Below are 18,994 nucleotides of genomic sequence, written 5' to 3' on the forward strand. Positions count from 1 at the left end.
ATTTTTAAACCTGGAATTTTTTATGCCTAATTCTGCTGGACCTCTTAAGAATTTGAATAGTGTTAGTGCTACTGTTTTGTCATTTTTTAAACTTTTTTTTGTATGCTGTATGGTGGGGGTCACATTTCATTCTTTTTCCATGTGACTATCCTGTTATTGCAGCACCATTTGTTGAATGTGTGTGTGTGTGTGTATGTGTGTGTGTGTGTGAGTTCATGGACCAGAAATCAAGCCTGAGTCTCCCACATGGGCAAGAATTTAACCGCCGAACTACCCTGGCACACCCAGCACTAATGTTTTTTTTTTTTTTTCATGGGCAGGTTCTGGGAAGTGAACCTGGGTCTCTGGCACGGCAGGCGAGAATTCTGTCACTGAGCCACCATCGCACCACCCCACTAATGGTTTTAACTGTCATTTTTATAGTCATCCCTTTTCAATCTCTATATCTCAATCCATATGAATAGCCATAACTTCTTTCCAAAACTCATGGACCCATATTTCCAATTACCTTCTAGTCATCTCCATTTGGATTAATTCAACACTTGAAAATTCATTTAGTGAATCTCTATTGACTATCAGATATGTTCCAGACACTGCTATTAATTAGGGGATATAGATGTGAGCACAATACCCCCTTGCTTTTTTGGAATTTACATCTAATGGGGCAATTGATAAGAAAAAAATATACAGCAGGTTCCTCAAACAGTACATACTTAGAAATTAACTATCTCTTCCCCTCTTAAATCCTACATTGGTGTTTCTCTAGATGTGAGTTCCCCCAGAACAGTGGGGCACCTGCTGAGAACTTCTTAGAAATGCATTTTTATGGGTCCTACCTTAGACCTAGTGAATAGAAATCTTGGGGGATGAGGCCCAGTCATCTGAGTTTTGTTTTGTTTTGTTTTGTTTTTTGGTGGGTGGTCGGGTAAGCAAACCCGGGTCTCCAGAATGAAAGGTGGGCATTCTACCACTGAGCCACCCGTGCACCAGTTATCTGAGTTTTAACCAGCCTTCCAGGTGATTTGGATGTATGCTCAAGGTCAAGAACCCCTGTCTGTCCCATCCAATTTATCCTGCATACTGCCAACAGAGCCATCTTCCTCTAAAAATCTTGTCCTTCTATGAAACAACAAACATGCACAAAAAAATTTCTGTTGGCTCCTTGTTACCTTCTGGCTAAAATCTACACAAATCTGGCACATAGGGCCCTGTGTGATCTGAGGGCACTCTGCACAGCTTTATCCAAACACTGTTTGGCAGCTATTTGCTGCTTTTCCTTATCCCTAGATATACCATGACACTAGACAGTAGTCTCTGCAAATGGCTGTTGACTGTGACTCCCTTACCTCATCTTCTTCTATCCTGCCTCCCTCATTGCTGTTCCTGATTTTTTCAACTAGCAGAACTCGACTATCCTTTAAAGACTAGGCCTAGTGTCACCTCCTCTGCAAGGTCTTCTCTGGCTTCCCCTTGGAGAGTTCGTTGCTCCCCTAAATCCCACAGCACTTTGTGCATACCTCAATTGAAGTACACTAATTGCATTCAATATTTATGTTGATAGATGGGAAAGTGACACCCAGTGAACTATAATTTGCCCAGAATTAAGAATTAACATGGATCTCCTGGCTGCTGGTAGTTTCCTCTATGTTTACAGAAGCCTGTGTTGTGTGTTTAGTAATGGGGTGGTGTAGGAAACAACTTATTTTCTTTAGACATTACCAGTGAAATTCAGAAAATTCTTCATAATCCGACTTAAGGCTGGAACCTTTGTTTTGCTAAATTGAGAGCTGGGGAAACTTGAGGATCATTTTATGCTGCTGGAGTCTCCTGTTGAGTTCCCATACTATCAAGATTCTCTTACAACATCTGGCTACTTTACAGGGCATTTCATGGTGCAAATCAATTAACGTTTAAAAAGTGGAGGGGAGGAGGCAGAGAGAGAGAGAAAATATTTGAATAGTGGTAGAGAACTCTTCAAACTCTCTGAGACAGTTGACGGTTGAATGGCAGAACCTTGGCTCTAACTCCAAAATACCATTACTTACTCTTAAACAAAAATAGAAATATTTTATTTTCAAATTTAGATCAGAGTCATCAGATTTTTTGGACTGGCTATAAGATAGAAACAGACATGACTTACTGTTCAAACCCTTAGTTTTATCACTGACTTATTCTGTATTTTAACAGTGAGGTCTGAGACTCCAATAAGGTGGATCAAGAAATTATATTTAACCATTAAAGACCCTGGGAGTGTTTGCTCCAGATGTAATTGGATTGGATTCTGGCTAAACAGGGCAGAAAAACCCTGGCAATGCTACTGCAACTACTTGCTCAGTATTTGATGTACTGAAAACATATAAGCTATCTCCACTAGTGAAAGTAAGTCCTAGCGAATTCACATCAAAAAACAGATCAAGGGGGTTGTTTCCACAGAGCCTCAGTAGGTATGTGTAGGCACACATGTGGAATGGTGAGGCCATTCAGTCATCTCTATTTTAAGCATTTAAGCACCACATGATGGTGATGTATCTAAAACACCTAGCTTAGTACTTGACACATAGTAGTTACTCAATAAATATGCTGCCGCCTGGGTAGCCGAAAGTGACTAAAGAATAGTGTTGGTGCTCTAACAGCCATATGAACAGAGTATTGTCACCGTTTTACAAATACTGTGATATTTTGCAAAGTATATGTTCTCTCCAATTGGAAGAAGTCCTCCTCCATAATGAGGGATGACAGCACTTCTCTTGTGGGGTTGCTGGAGGGATTAAGTGCAATAACATTTATAATGGGGCTTTCTCATTAATTAGTAGTTCTCTTGAAATTATTTCACTGCAGTCTGTTTCCTTATCTGAGAAATGGGGGTGGAAATGCCTGACTTATGATCCTCCTAGGGTGTTTGTGAGGATCCAACGAGTTCAGAAATGTGAATACCTGCTACGCTGCACATGCCTCTCAGAGGCCTGTAGGAGTTGTCAAGAGAATATGCTTCCCAGGCATTCCTTCTTATTCTGAGCACAGGTGAGAATCTTACATTAAATGACTTTGAGCCTGCAAGAGTTGAGATTACAGCTTTGTCCTGACTTCAATCACCTCTTAAATGTAATCAAATAATGAATTTATACAAATTCATTAAAATTAAAGAGTCTTCCCCAACAATTCATTTATGTAAACCATGGGGGAGCACACTGCCCTTCTTCTCTGCAGCCTGAAGCCCTTTGGGTCCCACTTCTCATCTAGTTTTTTTCCATGCTCTTTTCCAATTCCTCCCTAATACACACACATGCACACACACACACACACTGGCTCCCACCACATACAGATGTTGAAGAAAGACTTCAGACTCTGTTTTCCCTTTCTCCTTTAAGTCCTTTCTCCTGCTGTGAAAGGTAATGGGCTATGATCTATTGGAAATGGGAACAGAGCAGTAACTCCAAGACGGAGCCTCACAAGTTGGAAGAACTGAGCCAAACTGCAGGATTTTCTAAACATTCCATGGCATTACTGCCTGGTGGGTCCTTGGGGACTTTCATCTAAATCTCTCCAAACACTTGCCCGAGTTTGGTTAATCCTCTGTGTAGCCCTGGTGAAACATTCCCACATTTTGGAGGGGCCGTGGACAGAGGCCCCTCTCAGCCAGGAAGCTGCCGAGGACCTGGGTGAGAATGGAAGTGTCTCAGCTGAGCTTTGTCCTCTCTGCATCTGCAGGCTCTCCCAGCAAATTCGCAGGGCAGGACGTGGGGAAAAGACAAGGAAGTTTGTTTCAAATAAAAATACACTTTAAAAATGGAACAAAAAACACATTGCTTTGTTTTTCATTGCTGAAAGAGTCTTTGTATTTGCCAAATAATTGAACGAAAAGAATCTGTGCTCTAGACCTCACTGTGCCCCTCTGCCTGGGATTCTCCCCACATGCCGGTTAACTATCATTAAAGTTACTCATGCAATAAACACACAGCACATCCCATATTACAAGTATCTTTTTAAAATTAAGTATTGGAAAAAAATTTTTTTAAAGTTTTAGAGAGGTTTAAAAAAAATCAGTATGAACAAAACTCTGTCCCTTGTCCTCAGAAAAGTCACAAAGAATGGAAACAGACATGCCATGTAATAACACACGTGAGTTCAGTCTCAACCTTAAAAAATGACTTCTTCAGTAAGCTTTCCCTGAACTTCCTTTCCCTAAAACTATTCCTTTAAATTGCCCTAACATTATCTCTGTGCTTCCCTTGTGGAACTGTTCTTTTCCTACCTTGCATTATTGTTATGCATTTGCACCAATTTCCCTAAAAATCTCTGTTTCTTGAGTGTAAAGTCTCAGATTCATGTTTGTATTCTGAACACCTAGCACACAGTAACTTGCACACAATAGGCATTCAATAAATATGTTAGTTGAACAAATAACAGTGAACGAGTCCAAATGTGGCCCATGATATAAGAGATGTTATACTTTATAGCCGAGGTACTATGAATCTTTATTCAATAAAAGTATCATTAGAAGCCTGTCGGGTGTATTATGCTAGAAAGAAAGGAAAAAATATTAAATGTACAAGATCTGAACATCCTCAAAAGAAGTTCTCAACTATATTAATGAGAAGTTTAAACAAGGCAATATAACTTATTAAAATAGATTTTTTCTTACAATTCATTGTAGTAGGTTGATTGAACAACAAACAGTAGAATTCCTAAATCGTCCAAAGCACAAACATTAACCCGTATCATTTGTGGTATTGTAGTGCTCTCTTGTTAATATGACAAACTTAAAAATTAAACGCTTCATTCCCTCCACTGAACCCTGCTCCAAATCAGTGTCTGGTGAGTGGCCTGGGACCATTTTACTTTCTAATGGTAAGTCTTTGATGCTACCTGAGTTATCCCTTGGGATCTTTATAAATGAGGAGAAGAATCTGTGAACAATCCATGGGAAGATATGAGGAATGGTAGAAACCACAAAATTTCATGTGTGGGGCAGAAAAAATGGAAAGTGCATAGGCCAAGTTGCCATAAAGAAAGAAAGATGTCATTTTCTGGGAAAGACTCAGAATCCAAGTGGCCCAGTTAATGCCAGAGCCTAAGTGATTGGTAAAGGCATAATATTAGTCACAATAGAGGAAGCAAGCTCCATTTTCTAGAGTGTCATGCCAGCCTAGAAGCATGCCAACATAAAATTTCTTAAACAAATGTTAAACGTTTCTTAGATGGAGACAGGACACACTGGGTGCAACCAGCAGAATTTGGCCTATGCTGCCAGATCCTTCTCGTCTTACCAGGCTGAGAAGTCAGCTTGATGATGGGTTTTGGGCACAGTGCACTCATGTTCCGGATTGGGAGGGAGCGGGGCTGCTCTTTCCTGCTATGAGTAAGGTTGGAGTTGTGTCGTGTACTACTAGGATTCCCTTTCAAGGAATATCTGGGACTAAATTGTCTTCCTCTGATGGAGTTTGTTTTGTCTGTCCTTTACCAAGGATACAATTGTGGGCTGTTAACATTTTTTTGGACTTTGATTTGGCTGGTAACGAGAATGTTTTTGAAGACCTGTTTTCATTTAATTTTCATTTCCTTTGTCCTGTTAAGCACATCTCTGGGTTAGAAGAGAAGGGCCTCAGACTTTTGAAAGGACGTGTTTCTGTTTTGCGCCGCTGCTCAATTCATATTGGCTCCTGGAGCAGAAAAGAACTATAACCCACTCATCATTTCCGTCCGTCCCTCCATCAAAAAGCTCAAAACCACAAGCTGACCTGCCTTAGGTGTTAGCGTTAATGTTGAAACAATAGTCATCTTATACTATCATAACATTACATAAGCTAGTTCTTCCTTCTAGAATATGGAGGGATATCTGAGAAGCAAAGAAAAATCCACATCTCCACTACTCATATTTTCCACAGGCCCCCAATTACCCTTTGTCAGTCCCAAATACGGATGATGATAAAAACTTGTGTGAGAAACTGGCAGAGCTTTGTGCACTGATATTGTCTCTGGTCTGGTTTCCAAAACCATTCTGGGAACTTGGAAGACCTACCAGAGAAAACTGATTGTTCGACAGGAATTGTCAGTTTACTTCTTAGACAGTGGCTTTCTGGGTTGGGTTGGTGCTGCTTTTAAAGCATACACATGTGCACAGCGGGATTCCTGTGTATCCTCTTTTGGCAAAAGTTTGGTTGTCTACATGACAGAGATTAGGAAACACAAGAATTTTATAATAATGAGAGAAACGTGATGAGAAGGAATGAAAAGAAGGGTCTTCAAGAGTGAAACTCGTTCTTAGACATAACCTTGAGAATCTAACAGGTGGCAGCTTTTCCTTTGCCACCAAACAACAGGTAAAATATACTGATTCATTTATTTGTTTATTCCACAAATATTTACTGAGCACCCACTATGTGCCAGCATTGTTCTCGCGTTAGGGATATAGTTTACAACACACAATTCCTGCTCTTGCAAAACTTTGTCAAGTGAGAGCACATAACAGACAAGCAATATTCGATTAGGATGAAGACCTGGTATTATTGCTAAGCTTTCCTTTCAAAGCCACCATGAAAATAATCAGAGTGATATGGTCCTTTAAAACTATCACAACAATTACGTGGCTACTGCGATTTCATTTATTCTCATTGTTTTTAAACTGGCGATAGCACAGAGCAGCTTCCAGAAGAGGTGAAATGCATGAAGATGACAAAAGCAACATGTCAAACAGACGAGACTAATGATGGGCTGTGCACGTGCCAGCAGGACAGAAGTGCGCGAGGGTGGGGGGGGTGGGGGGGTGGGATGTGCTGTTCCAGCCTCCTGCGGGCCTCCAGTCCCGGATGTGGCAGCGGCGCTCTCCTTACCGTGTGCCTGCCCGGAGCGCATGGTCCAGATCAGTGGCTCTGCTAGTCTGACCGACAGGCTCCGTACAAAAGCTTATCATGGGCAAGCAGTGGGTGATGCCTAGCCAAGCTCAGGGTGTGGCACCTCCCCACGTCTCTCCATACTGTTTACCACCACCATGCTCCCCAAACCATTCATGGCACAAATAAAAAGTCATATTTACCAAACTCTCTGGGATGACAGACTGTTAAAATGGGAAAAGCATGTGGAGCTAAATAACAATGTGAGTGGTGTCTTTTGCCTGGGGTAGCCGAGGATCAGAAAGCAGCTAAGCTTTGTAAATAGCTCTTCTCAGCATCCCCATCTCCCTGCTCCAAGCAAATAAAAGGAAAAAAAATAAAGTCCATACCTGCTCACAATGTTTTCCTCTTTCCTTTTTCGGTAACTGATAGCCGTTGGGACTGCTTTGGTGCCCAGTATGCTTACCTACCAAGCATTTCAGGACTCTTAGGCAAGGCATGTATATAAGAAAGATTGGTGCTATATAAATAGAATATTTCAATACTGACAAATAGTGCTCTTCCTCCTATAACGTTACTCAACAGGGATGGAAGTTAATGCCCAAGTCAACATGAAAATTAAGTGGAATTTCAGGGATCATAGCAATTCACATCAGATTCGTGGAAATGTTTTTTAACATCTTGTTTCCCACCTTGATGGATGGGAAGCTGAATTCTATGGATTCTTTTCCACGAGGAAAAGTGAATCTCATCATACAAGGGGAGAGGAGGAGCAATCACAGGAAACAAACAAAAAAACCACCCAAACCTCTTTTCTCCTACTGACAAGAAATCAGGTTCTCAGCTTGTTAATGAACTTATAAATACAGAAGTTTCCTGGTTATTCTCTCCTGGGTTGGGGAGCTCTTGTGACTTTGAAGTAAGCCTCACTGGTGAGTGCCGGACAGCGAACTAATGAGGTTTTACTGTTTTGAACAGCTGGTGGAGTCTGGAGGCCCCTTGAGCCTAAAGGCAACTGCTGATTTACAAGGATTCTGTAATATCTGCAGTCTCGGCCGATGCTTTTGTTGTTGATTTAGGCCACAGCAAAGGTGTAGATTTTGTGATGCCATAAAAATGTCAAGTGATTGATTTGAGAATATGTCATACCTAGCGGTTGCCCCCTCTAGGAGCCAGCATCTTGTGTGGTTCATATTTGAGAATGTTTTAGGAAGGTTTGGGTTTTAAATGCAGCAATGTGTTCTAGAGGAGGGACGGGGGTGGTTTGAATTGGCTGTTTCAGCTGGGTGGGGCCCAAAAGAAGCATTCAAACCATAATTCCTGTTCCCTTCCCCTCTACCACGCGGTCCCTGGTCTCCCCCTTCCTTTCTTCCTTCTTTGTTGGTAAGTTTATTAAGGCAAATCTCAGAACTCATGCTGGGTTACTTCTAATCTTAGGGTGTCCCTCTAAAAAAATAAGGGCTTTTCTTCAAAACATAAAAATAATAAATCCACAGTATTATCTAATATGCAATGTCCATCTTCAATGTCTATCTTCATTGATTAGATGAGTTTTCTAATTGTTTTGGAGGTATTGTTTCCAGCTGGTTTTATTCATATCAGGATATAAATATGATCATACATTACATCTTCTTGTTAAATCTCTTAATCAAGAACAATCTCTTCTGAGATAATTACTTTAATCCCATTTTATAGACAAGTAAACTGAGACTTAAGAAGACCCAGAGGTAATAAGAAGAAAAGATGAAGGTGAAACCAAGGTCTTTCAGAGTCCTGTACTGCCCTATTTTTCTCTGGATAGCTTAATTTCCACCTTACGATTTTATCCTAATTCTCCTCAGTAGATTTCAGAAGACCAGAGTTCTGCTAGGATTGAATTTGTGTCATATATGTTTGCAGCTTTTGCTGGATGTTTTTTTAAGAGTGAAGAGTGGTATGGCTATAGGATGAGCCCCCAGTCTTGGGGTTTATTCATATGAAACTTAACCCCACAGGAGATAGGTCAAGCCTACTTAAAATTAGGCCTAAGTCACCCCCAGGAGAACCTCTTTTGTGACTCAGATGTGACCTCTCTCTACAGCCAACACAGCAAGCAAACTCACCACCCTCCCCCTGTCTACGTGGGACATGACTCCCAAGGGTGTGGATCTTCCTGGCAATGTGGGACAGAAATCCCAGAATGAGCTGAGATTCAGCTTCAAGGGATTGAGAAAAAATCTAGAATGAGCTGAGACCCAGCATCAAGGGATTGAGAAAACCTTCTCGACCAAAAGGGGGAAGAGTGAAATGAGACCAAGTGTCAATGGCTGAGAGATTCCAAACAGAGTCGAGAGGTTATCCTGGAGGTTACTCTTATGCATTAAGTAGATATCACCTTGTTAACCAAGATGTAATGGAGAGGCTGGAGGGAACTGCCTGAAAATGTAGAGCTGTGTTCCAGTAGCCATGTTTCTTGATGATGATTGTATAATGATATAGCTTTCACAATGTGACTGTGTGATCGTGAAAACCTTGTGTCTGATGCTCCTCTTATCTACCTTGTCAACAGATGAGTAGAACATATGGAATAAAAATAAATAATAGGGGGAACAAATGTTAAATTTAGTCTGAAATGCTAATGATCAATGAAAAGGAGGGGTAAGGGGTATGGTATGTAAAATGTTTTTTTTCTGTTTTCATTTTATTTTTCTGTTGTCTTTTTATTTCTTTTTCTGAATAGATGCAAATGTTCCAAGAATGATCATGATGATGAATATGTAACTATGTGATGATATTGTGAATTGCTGAGTGTATGTGTAGAGCAGAATGAGCATGTGTTGGGAATGTTTGTGTTTCTTTCTTGTAATTTTTTTTTAATTAATAAAAAATTAAAAAAAAAGAGAGTAGCATGGATCATAGGAATTGGGCAGTGAGCCCTAGAGCCTGGTGATGAGGTCCCACTTTTGTCCTTGGTGGTTTCCAAAATTCTCCTGGGCACTTCTAATAAGTTCTCTGGCTCTTTGTGGAGAAGGGAAGGCTGCTAACAAGGCGATAAATAGAACATGTGTGTTTCTCTGTCCTTTTAAATAATTAGGGATAAGATTCCAGTATTTAAGCCTTATAACTAGTCCAGGCATAAATTAGGGCCAGAATTTTTTTGTGTGTTTTCATTTTTACTAGTCTAAGTCCAGAAAACATAACTTCCTTTCAGGTAGCAGTGAGAGCACAAAGGAATCCCCTGCTGGTTCCCTCGCCTCAATGGGGTGGTGGGATCAAAGGAAGACGCAGGAAACATTTCACATGTCCATAAAGACCAGTGATTTACCTCTGTTCATCTGGCCTAGCATTCATCTCTCCCAGAGGCAGAGACCCACCCCCCAGAAAGAAAGAGGCCAAGCTCCCAAACACTCTCAGAGGCGAGGCCTGGGCTGGCCAGTGATGCACTTCCCTTAAAACCTTATCATCTTTAACATCTGCTTTATCCAAACCCAGTTTGAGGTCAACTTTATTTCCAGCTAACACAGCCTCTTGGAGTGAATACTCAGTTTATATATACCCTTTAATGTGTGCCTTGTCTTACAACTGTGCTGTCCAATGGGGCAGCCAGTAGCAACATTTTAAGTGCTCAATAGCCACCCAAGGCTCTGGGGCTACTGTCCTGGGCAGTGTAGATACAGAACATTTCCAGCTTCATGGAAAGTTCCACTGGACAGCTGTAGTCTAGAACAACTCCCTGGTGTTCTAAATGTTTATTTCTAAATATACTGAATCCCTTGACTTTATAACCTTCTGGATACATGACTATTTCCTTCTATTTACCCTAAAGAAGTGGCTTTCAAACTTTAAGCAATCCCCCTCCCCCAGGGTTATTTCCTCCTCTTTTTACCATTCTTAGCTCCCAGTAGCCCTACTCATGGGCAGGATGAATTCTTAGAAGCTTCGAATCTACTGCGTTTTTAGGACTTGCCAACCACAGATCATCTCCTGTGGTTGGTGTGATTCTCCCCAGGCCTGATGTGACCATAGTCAACTGATGAGACTTCTGCTTTGGGCAGCTCTGGAGCTTCCCTGGCCACCAAGCCCATCCCCTGTGTCTCTCTGTGGGCTCTGGACTGGCTTTCTGCCTGCAGAGCTGGACTGTGGCCCCCATCAGTCCTGCCAGCCATCCCCCTGTGTCCTGCCAAGAACAGCTGGTTGGTGTGAATCCGTGAGACCAGCGTCAACCTGACCTGATCTCTGGTGCTGTCTGCTGCCGCTGGGCTCTTCTGCCCATGTGCTGCTTTCCCCTCTTAGAGTCTGAGGCTGCCTGGGACTGTCCCAGCACCTGGGCACTGTGATTTGTACTTGCCATCCGATACTGCATCAGAAAGGCCCGAATTTGAATCACCAGCCAGTCACTTTATCCCCTTTATGAACTTGCACAAGGGTCCCAGCCACTTTGACCAGGCCGTGCCTGCCTTCTGATCGCAAAACCAGGATTATAATGTCCAGCTCTTTGGACTGGGTGCCGGTAGCCCTTTCTGACTTTAGTCTCAACTGTCTCAGGGCAGCTCTCATATAAATAAACGTTGATTCCTTCATTCTTTTCATTTCCCCAGAGTCCTAATATCCTAAAAAGTCTCTTTTTATCTAATTAATGCTATTTCTATGTAATGCTCATAATTTTGGATCTTAGGTGACCCAAAACACCAGCTCCTCCATTTTAAGCCCGGTGCTTCCTTTGTTGGCCCTGGTGGGAATGAAATCTCCCTCCTTTGAATTCCCCTAGTTTTTTTTTTTTTTTTTTTTTCTGGTATATTCTTGATACCCCAGCTTTTCTTATATTTCCATGTATATGTAATCTATTGCCCTTACTGGACCCTGAGTCCTTTGGAGCAGGGTCTTGTCTCAGCCTCCTGAATCATAACTCCCTGCCTCCTGGTGTCGCATAGCAGGGGCCTCATGCACATTTATTAAGGAACGGGTGAACTTGCAAGAGCAGAGTAAGATTTATTACTACTTCATCTCCAGCTTTAACTCTCATGCTTGTTTGGGAGAAGGGGAGGGAAAGATGGGATGAAATGGGGTTGGTAACAGTTTGACAATTACCTGCTTCTTCTAAGGCATCTTGCTAGCTTATTTCATTTGCTTCTCTTGTTGATTAGATATATGTCACCCGGTTTTCTTTTAAAATAAATAATAAAAATGGTTGCAGCTGTAAAAGAAAAAAAAAGTCCAACTTCTCTTAGTTGTTTGGATATCATATGTTTCTTTGAAGATCTCAACAGTCAGTATAAACTCAGCCAAATGTTCTGAGAGAGACCTCAAGAGGGTCTATTGTTAATGCCCATCTTGGAAGGGATTTCCTTGGCCGTGGAAACCATGAAGCTATTTTAAGTATGTTTTAAATAGCAGGTCTGAGGCCTCAACTGCACCTGAGCTTCCATTTTTTCTAAACTTATTTCCACTGTTGTATGGTGAACTTGGATGCAAGATGCTAATATATGTCTAATATGCAAAAGATTAAATGTGGTATTTACTTACCTTGATTTGGATGATCCAGAGGCCCCATGCTACTGTTCCATTTCAGAGTCCAGATGATATCCCATAGCTGGGCTTGCCCAAGGCAGAGTGTCTAGAAATTCTACGAAGACATACTGGCCAACCATGGGAAGCTGACTGCCAAAGGGCATGGGTGCTAATGAGCTTCACTTGAAAAAGGCTCAGCAGGTCCCTCACTGTTCCTAGCTTCTGAGGCTGTTTTCCTGGATAGTCCATTCAAATAAACCAACAAATGTGTCTGTCTACACCACCACCCTTTAACCCATGGACCCAAATATCATCACTTGTCATATTAGCATATATGATGTTGTATCAATTTACCCAGCACAGTGCATGGTTCAAAGTTGGCACTCAATCAATGGGAGGTCTTAGTCTACAACTCCCATGAAATCATATGTAAAATTTTGCAAGTCTGTTGGTATTTGGGTTTGGGTAGGGGAATAAGAAGTCATATATTTCATCAGATTTCAAAGAGGTCTGTGTCCCATGAAAAGGTTGAGCCCTCCTGGCCTAAATAAAAGTGAATTCTCCCCTGCCCCCACCCCCTCACTCCTGGACTGTTCCTCCATGCGCTCTAAGAGTTTTGTTTGCCAAGAGAAGGAGGTACAGTGGAGACAGTGGCTGGGCTGGTGAGGTAAGGACAGTTTTGCTCTCTTGGTTTACAAGTCCTCTTGGGTTCATTCTAGAAGCATCAAAGTAAGCTTTTCTTCGGTCTTTCCTGTGCTCTGCAGGCCACGAGTTTCTTGTGCTAAAATAAACAACTGGCAGTTTCATTAGACTCCATAGGAGGAAGGAAAAGGTTTATGTTTCATACCTTTTATATTATATAACACCATTACCATGCGAACTTCAATTCTTCAATCTGTTGAGTTTATTTGAACTTAAAAAATAGTACTAATGCTATAAATAGAATAAACCACATCCAATCCTGAGCATTTACAATAGGCACGCAGCTGGTAATTCAGCCCTTGCAATAATAAACCACTTACTGTGACGCTCAGGCTTTGTATATATCACCTTTATATTTTATTATGCTACAGCTGGCTGGGATGGGGCTGGGGAGCAGGGTTCTTCTTGTTTTAATGTGTAGGAAAAAATCCACACTTTATTTTGTATCTGATCAAGCTCTTGCACAATCATGGAAATTGTGACGTGTCTATGCCAGCCCGGATTCTACCTTGTCTTACTCTACCAAGCCATTTGGAATCTGTCTGTAGAGAAGAAATCCCTTTATTTTCAGTTCACTGTGTTGGTTCTCAAACTATCTTGGTTCTTATCTTTGATGCTCATCTTATCTTTGATTCATTCAGAGGTAGTTATTGAGCTCTAACTTGTACCTGCGAGGCAGACAGATGTGAAATGGTTTCCCTTCAAAGTCTTGCAGTTTAATGGGAGGATTGGATGCTTCCAGCATGCACAGCATTTTATTAGCATTATCTGTTTGCACATGTTAGTACTGACTCCTTCAGGGCTGGAACCACATCTCGTGGAGAGGAGCAATCACGTTGGGGGCTGGAGGCAGAGAGACCGGGGCTCAGACTCGAGACCAGCACTTCCTCGCGGTGTGATCTTAAGCACCTTCTCTATCCTCTCTGGCCTCAAGAAGGTGACAGTCACAGAACGATGATGAGACGCAAATAAATGAATGTATGTAAAGGGATTAGCCCCAGGCCTGGCATATGGCCCGCTTCTATAGATGACAGCCATTCCTGTCCGTTCCGGGAAACCAGTACAATACGGCACTAAGCAGGTAGACTTTGGAGTCACATTTTCCTGGTTCGTCTCTGCTCTGACTTCTTACCACTTCTGTGACTTTGGACAAGCTACTTCCCAGATCTCATGAAGAATAAGTGAGGATTTTTTCTGTACTATAACAGTGTCTTAGTTTCCTAGGGCTGCCAACACAAAGGGCAACTAACTAGGTGGTTTAAAACAGCGGAAATGTATTCTCCCAGTTCTGGAGGCTGGGAGTCCAGGTGCCTTCTGAGACCTGTAGGGAGAACACTTCCTTGCCTCTGCCAGCTTCTGGTGCTCGGTGGCAGTCCTTAGAGCCTTGGTTCGCAGCTGCAGGATGCCAGCCTCTGCCTCAGTTATCACGTGGCCTTTGTCTTTCACATCTGCCTCTTTTCCCTTTCTTATACGGACAGCAGCATGCTGGATACAGGGCCACCCTCTAATCTTAACTAGTTATGATTAGTTAAGATCACCACCCCTACCTCATCTTAACCAATCCCATCCCCAACAATCCTATTTCCAAATAAGGTCACATTGTGAGGTATTGGGGGGTAGCATTTCAACATACCTTTTTGAGGGACACAATTCAACTCATAGTAAATGGAATTAATAATGGTACTAATCTCAGAACATTGTAAGGATTAAATGAAAGAATCTCCTTGTCTAGCCCTTTGAAAAGTGACTAACGCTCCCCAAGTGGGAGCTCCCATGCTCCTACAGCGCTCCGCCCAGCATCTGGCTTGTTGTGGCAGCCCCTACAGCCAACCAGCATGCGCCTTCGACGGTGACATTTAGGAAATGGTTTAATGACATGATAATCAGTAATCGCACAGTGGCACATACTGTCAGGAGAAACAAGCCACAAAGCTGAATATTGCATTGGATCTCAGCTACATAAGCAAGATGCATAGAAAAAGGGTTAAAAATAAATGTCAAAATTAAAATTAATTTATTTAATTAAAACATTAACAGTGGTCACTACTTACATGGAAAAATTTTAGATGGGTTTGTTTGTTGTTTCTTTACTTTTTTTCAGCTTTTTTTTTTTATTATTAATTAAAGAAAAAAAAGAAATTAACCCAACATTTAGAAATGTTTCTTTACTTTTGTGTGTGCTTTTCAAATTTTCTATCATGAGCTTGGCCATTTCTATTTGGAAAACATTAAAATGTAGTTAAAATAAGCTGGAACAAATGACAACAGTCAATGCTTCCTACCATGGGCACTTTGTGTGTGTGTAAGGCTGTGCCTTGTCTCCCCAGGGAGTTTGAGATTTCCTCAAGGGCCTGGACTCAGCCAGGCAATCCCCCAAGCTTTCCTTCTGTTGAACTCAAGTCTGGCATGGAAATTCAGTGTCTAGGCACATGGATATTCAATGAATGCACATGAAAAGGTAAAAAGGGATTGATGATGGAGAGAGATTCAAGCCACAGCTGCTGCAGGGAGGCCTGTCTGCCCGGGTGACCCAATCCACGGCTACCTCACATGTTGGGCAAATATGAGAGAGCAGAGACCATGAAAAATCAGAAAACCACAATTGAACTGGGCTTGGCCCTCAAAACACCCCGTCCCAGGGAAGAAATGAACTGTTTTCAGAAAACATGGCATTTGAGCTGAATCTTGCCAAATGTAGTGATTAAAATATAGGGCAGGGGGTGCAAGGATAGTTCAGTGGTAGAATTCTCGCCTGCCATGCAGGAGACCCAGGTTCAATTCCCGGTCCATGCACTTCCCAAACAAACAAACAAAGAAACCAAAAAAACAAACAATTCAACAAATTCTGCTGCAATAACAGGATACTCACATGGAAAAAGAATGAAATGTGACCGTGCCACATAGCATACCAAAAAAAAAAAAAAGAGGGCAAACTATTATTAAAAATTAAAATAGCCTTACATTATTTAAAATTTTTTCTTTGATCATTGGAAGCTTCAGAACATAAAGACAAATTAAAATATTTCAAAATTCCACCACTCAGAGATTATCAGAGTATTGGTACATACTCATCTAAATATTTTGTGTGTATGTATCTGTACTTTCAACTTAAATATACTGTGTAAAGCTTGATTTTTTTTTTCCTTCACTAAACAATACATATATATAGCTTTCCATGAGCCTGGGTATAGCTTTACCTAATTTGTTTAAGGGTTGCACAGTATTTTATTGCATACATAGCCCCTAATTTATTTTTATACAGTTTATTCCAAATAGGGTGTCTCCTGTGCTAGGTTTTAGGGATGCAATGAACGCATAGACAGGGCTCTTGCTTTTATAGAATTAAGGGACTAGAGGGATATTTAGCTAATTAAGTCACCACAAATAAAAATACGCTAAGTGCTATGTGGGGCGAGGTGAAAGGTTTTCCCGGGGCACAGAGGCAAAAGTCTCTAGCTTATAGGCACATTTAATTATTAGTCCCAGTGCCACTCCTTTGTGTCATCAGGTTCCTTTTTAATGCTCTGGTTGTGACTATTGACCCCGGTTTAAGTGCTGGGAGGGTGGGAATGTGATCATTTTGTTCCCCATTGTATCCTCAGCGCCTGGCATAGTTTCTGGTGAATAAATAAGTGACTGAATAATTTTCCTCTGGATGAATCCTCAGGAATGGAATTATAGCCAATTATTTACCAGAAATCCAAGATACTAGTGTACTTTAATACATAGAAGGTATCAAAAAAATGAAAAATCAATCAAGAAGATATTTTCATAATATACAATTAAATTTGCTGAGATATAATAAATGTCAGCAGTACCTTCTGTGAAACCTCCTGTGTGCCTACCATGGGATGAGTGAGGAACTCTGGTCCCTCTGGTGGTTTAGGAGATGAGGCATTATTTCAGATCTAAGAAATTTAAAATCTTGGATGGGGGGGCTAAGAATTAAACATGTGAAAACCAACCATTATGTTTCAAGGTAGTAGAAAATACTTACTAAATAAACAGCATAAATAGTACCTTCTTCAGAAATCCACACAAGTGCCACTAGATCCAATTTAGTGGGTGTTGCCAGCTTTATGAAGGAGCTGTACCAATTTCCACTGGCACTAGCACTGTGTATTGGCATTATTTGTCACCTTCATTTCAGCTGTTCTGGTGGAACACGATAGTATCACATTACTGTTTTAACTTGCATTTCTCTGATGCCCAGAAAATTTTGAGAAATTATTCTGCTGTTTATTGGCCAATTGTATTTCATCTTTTGTGAAGTGTCTATTCATACCATTTGGCCATTCTTTCTCTTGGGTTTTCTTGTCTTTTTCGTATTGATTTGTGGGAGTTCTTTACATATCATTTTTATAAGTCGTTTGTTAAACAACTATCTTTCCCCACTCTGTGGCTAGCCCTTTCCCTCTCTTAATGGTACATTTTGATGAGCAGAACTTCTTGATTTTAATATAGTCTAATTTGTCACTTATTAAATGGTCATTGTTTTTCTGTGTGTTTCCTTTGAAGAAATCATTGCCTACTTAAAGCTCATCAATATATTTTCATATGCACTTTTCCAATATCGCTATTCTTTTACATTTGATATACAATCTAGAATTTATTTTGTTTGTGATGACAGTGAAAGGTCAAGATCTACTCTGTCCCAAATATATAATTGATATCTAATTAATCTGACATGACTTATTGAAAAGGTTATCCTCTCTGTATTATACAGCAATGTCATTTTAAGTCATCAATCAGTGATGGTGTAAGTATAGTTCGATTGATCCTTTTCTACTGAGTTATTTGTGTATTCTAGTGCCAATACTATATTGTCTTAATTGCTGTAGCTTTCTGTTTGGTCTTTACATGTAGTTGTGTATGTCCTCCAATCTGTTCTTTTTAAAATAATCATGCTATTCTTTGCCCTTTGCATTTCCATTTTAATTGCAGAATCAGCTTGTTAACACACCACACACACACACACACACACACACACACACACATTATTCTTGGAGTTTGATTGTGTTTACATTTAATCCACAGGTCAAGTTGATCTCGATATTTATAATATCAAGGCTTTCAATTATAAACATGGTATATCCTTCCATTTATTCAGAACTTCTTTAATTTTTGTTAACGTTCTGTAGTTTTCAGCTTTCAGTTGCAATTATATAAGATAAAAATTTGGTGTTCAGCGTGTGCTTAGATTACTGGGTCCAAAAGCTGGCTGATATTAGAATTATTTGTAGTGATCTTAAATAATATTGATCTTCCGGTCTTACTTCAGACCTACTGAATCAGAACCTCAGGGACTGGGGCTTTGGGTTCCAAAATGCCTTCCAAGTTCCACTACACTTTTGATGGAAGTAAAAATTGGTGCAATTTTTTTGCAGACAATTTGACAAACTTTATTGGAATTTAAATGCAAACTGCCTATTAAGCTTGCAGTTATAGTTCTAGAAAATTAACTCATGAATTATTTGTGGACATTTATAAATGCATATAGAAAAGAATGTGCAGCATAGCTTGTAATAGGAAAAATAGCAAGTTACCTTACTTTCTATCAGTGGAAGACATATTACATAAATTACACTACTTACATTAGAATACTAGGCAACTGTCAAAAATGAAGAACTAAATAAGTACTGAAGTAGGAAGATGTCTATGGTAGTTAAAGTAAAAAAAATAAAATTAAAAAGCAGAAAATTGGGTATTTTGTAAGCCAATCTGGTTCACACACACACACACACACACACACACACACGGGAAGATAGTCATATGACTGAAGCCACTGGGGAATCTGAAGAATGTTGATTTTAATTTCTCCCAAAAGTAATTTGTATTCTGAATTAATGCTTAACCACTTCCTGTCTTCCTGCCTCTCTCTAAATCCTATAAATGAACAGAAGAACAATCAGTGAGTCATGGTCAAACCAAATGAAACCAGTATAATTCTACTGAAAATATTTGTGATTCTTGCC

General features: G+C 40.5%; 1 protein-coding gene and 1 pseudogene across 3 annotated transcripts in view; one reads left to right on the forward strand and one right to left on the reverse strand.

The window, feature by feature from the left end:
* The window catches only part of LOC143686807 (serine/threonine-protein phosphatase 2A 65 kDa regulatory subunit A beta isoform-like), a 35,599-nt pseudogene extending 20,674 nt beyond the window's left edge, over positions 1-14,925 (reverse strand).
* The window catches only part of XKR9 (XK related 9), a 512,237-nt gene that overhangs the window by 468,633 nt on the left and 24,610 nt on the right, over positions 1-18,994 (forward strand). The gene's annotated exons all lie outside the window — the stretch shown is intronic.

Source organism: Tamandua tetradactyla, chromosome 6 (genome assembly GCF_023851605.1).
Source record: "Tamandua tetradactyla isolate mTamTet1 chromosome 6, mTamTet1.pri, whole genome shotgun sequence".
In the NCBI taxonomy this organism is placed as follows: domain Eukaryota; kingdom Metazoa; phylum Chordata; class Mammalia; order Pilosa; family Myrmecophagidae; genus Tamandua; species Tamandua tetradactyla.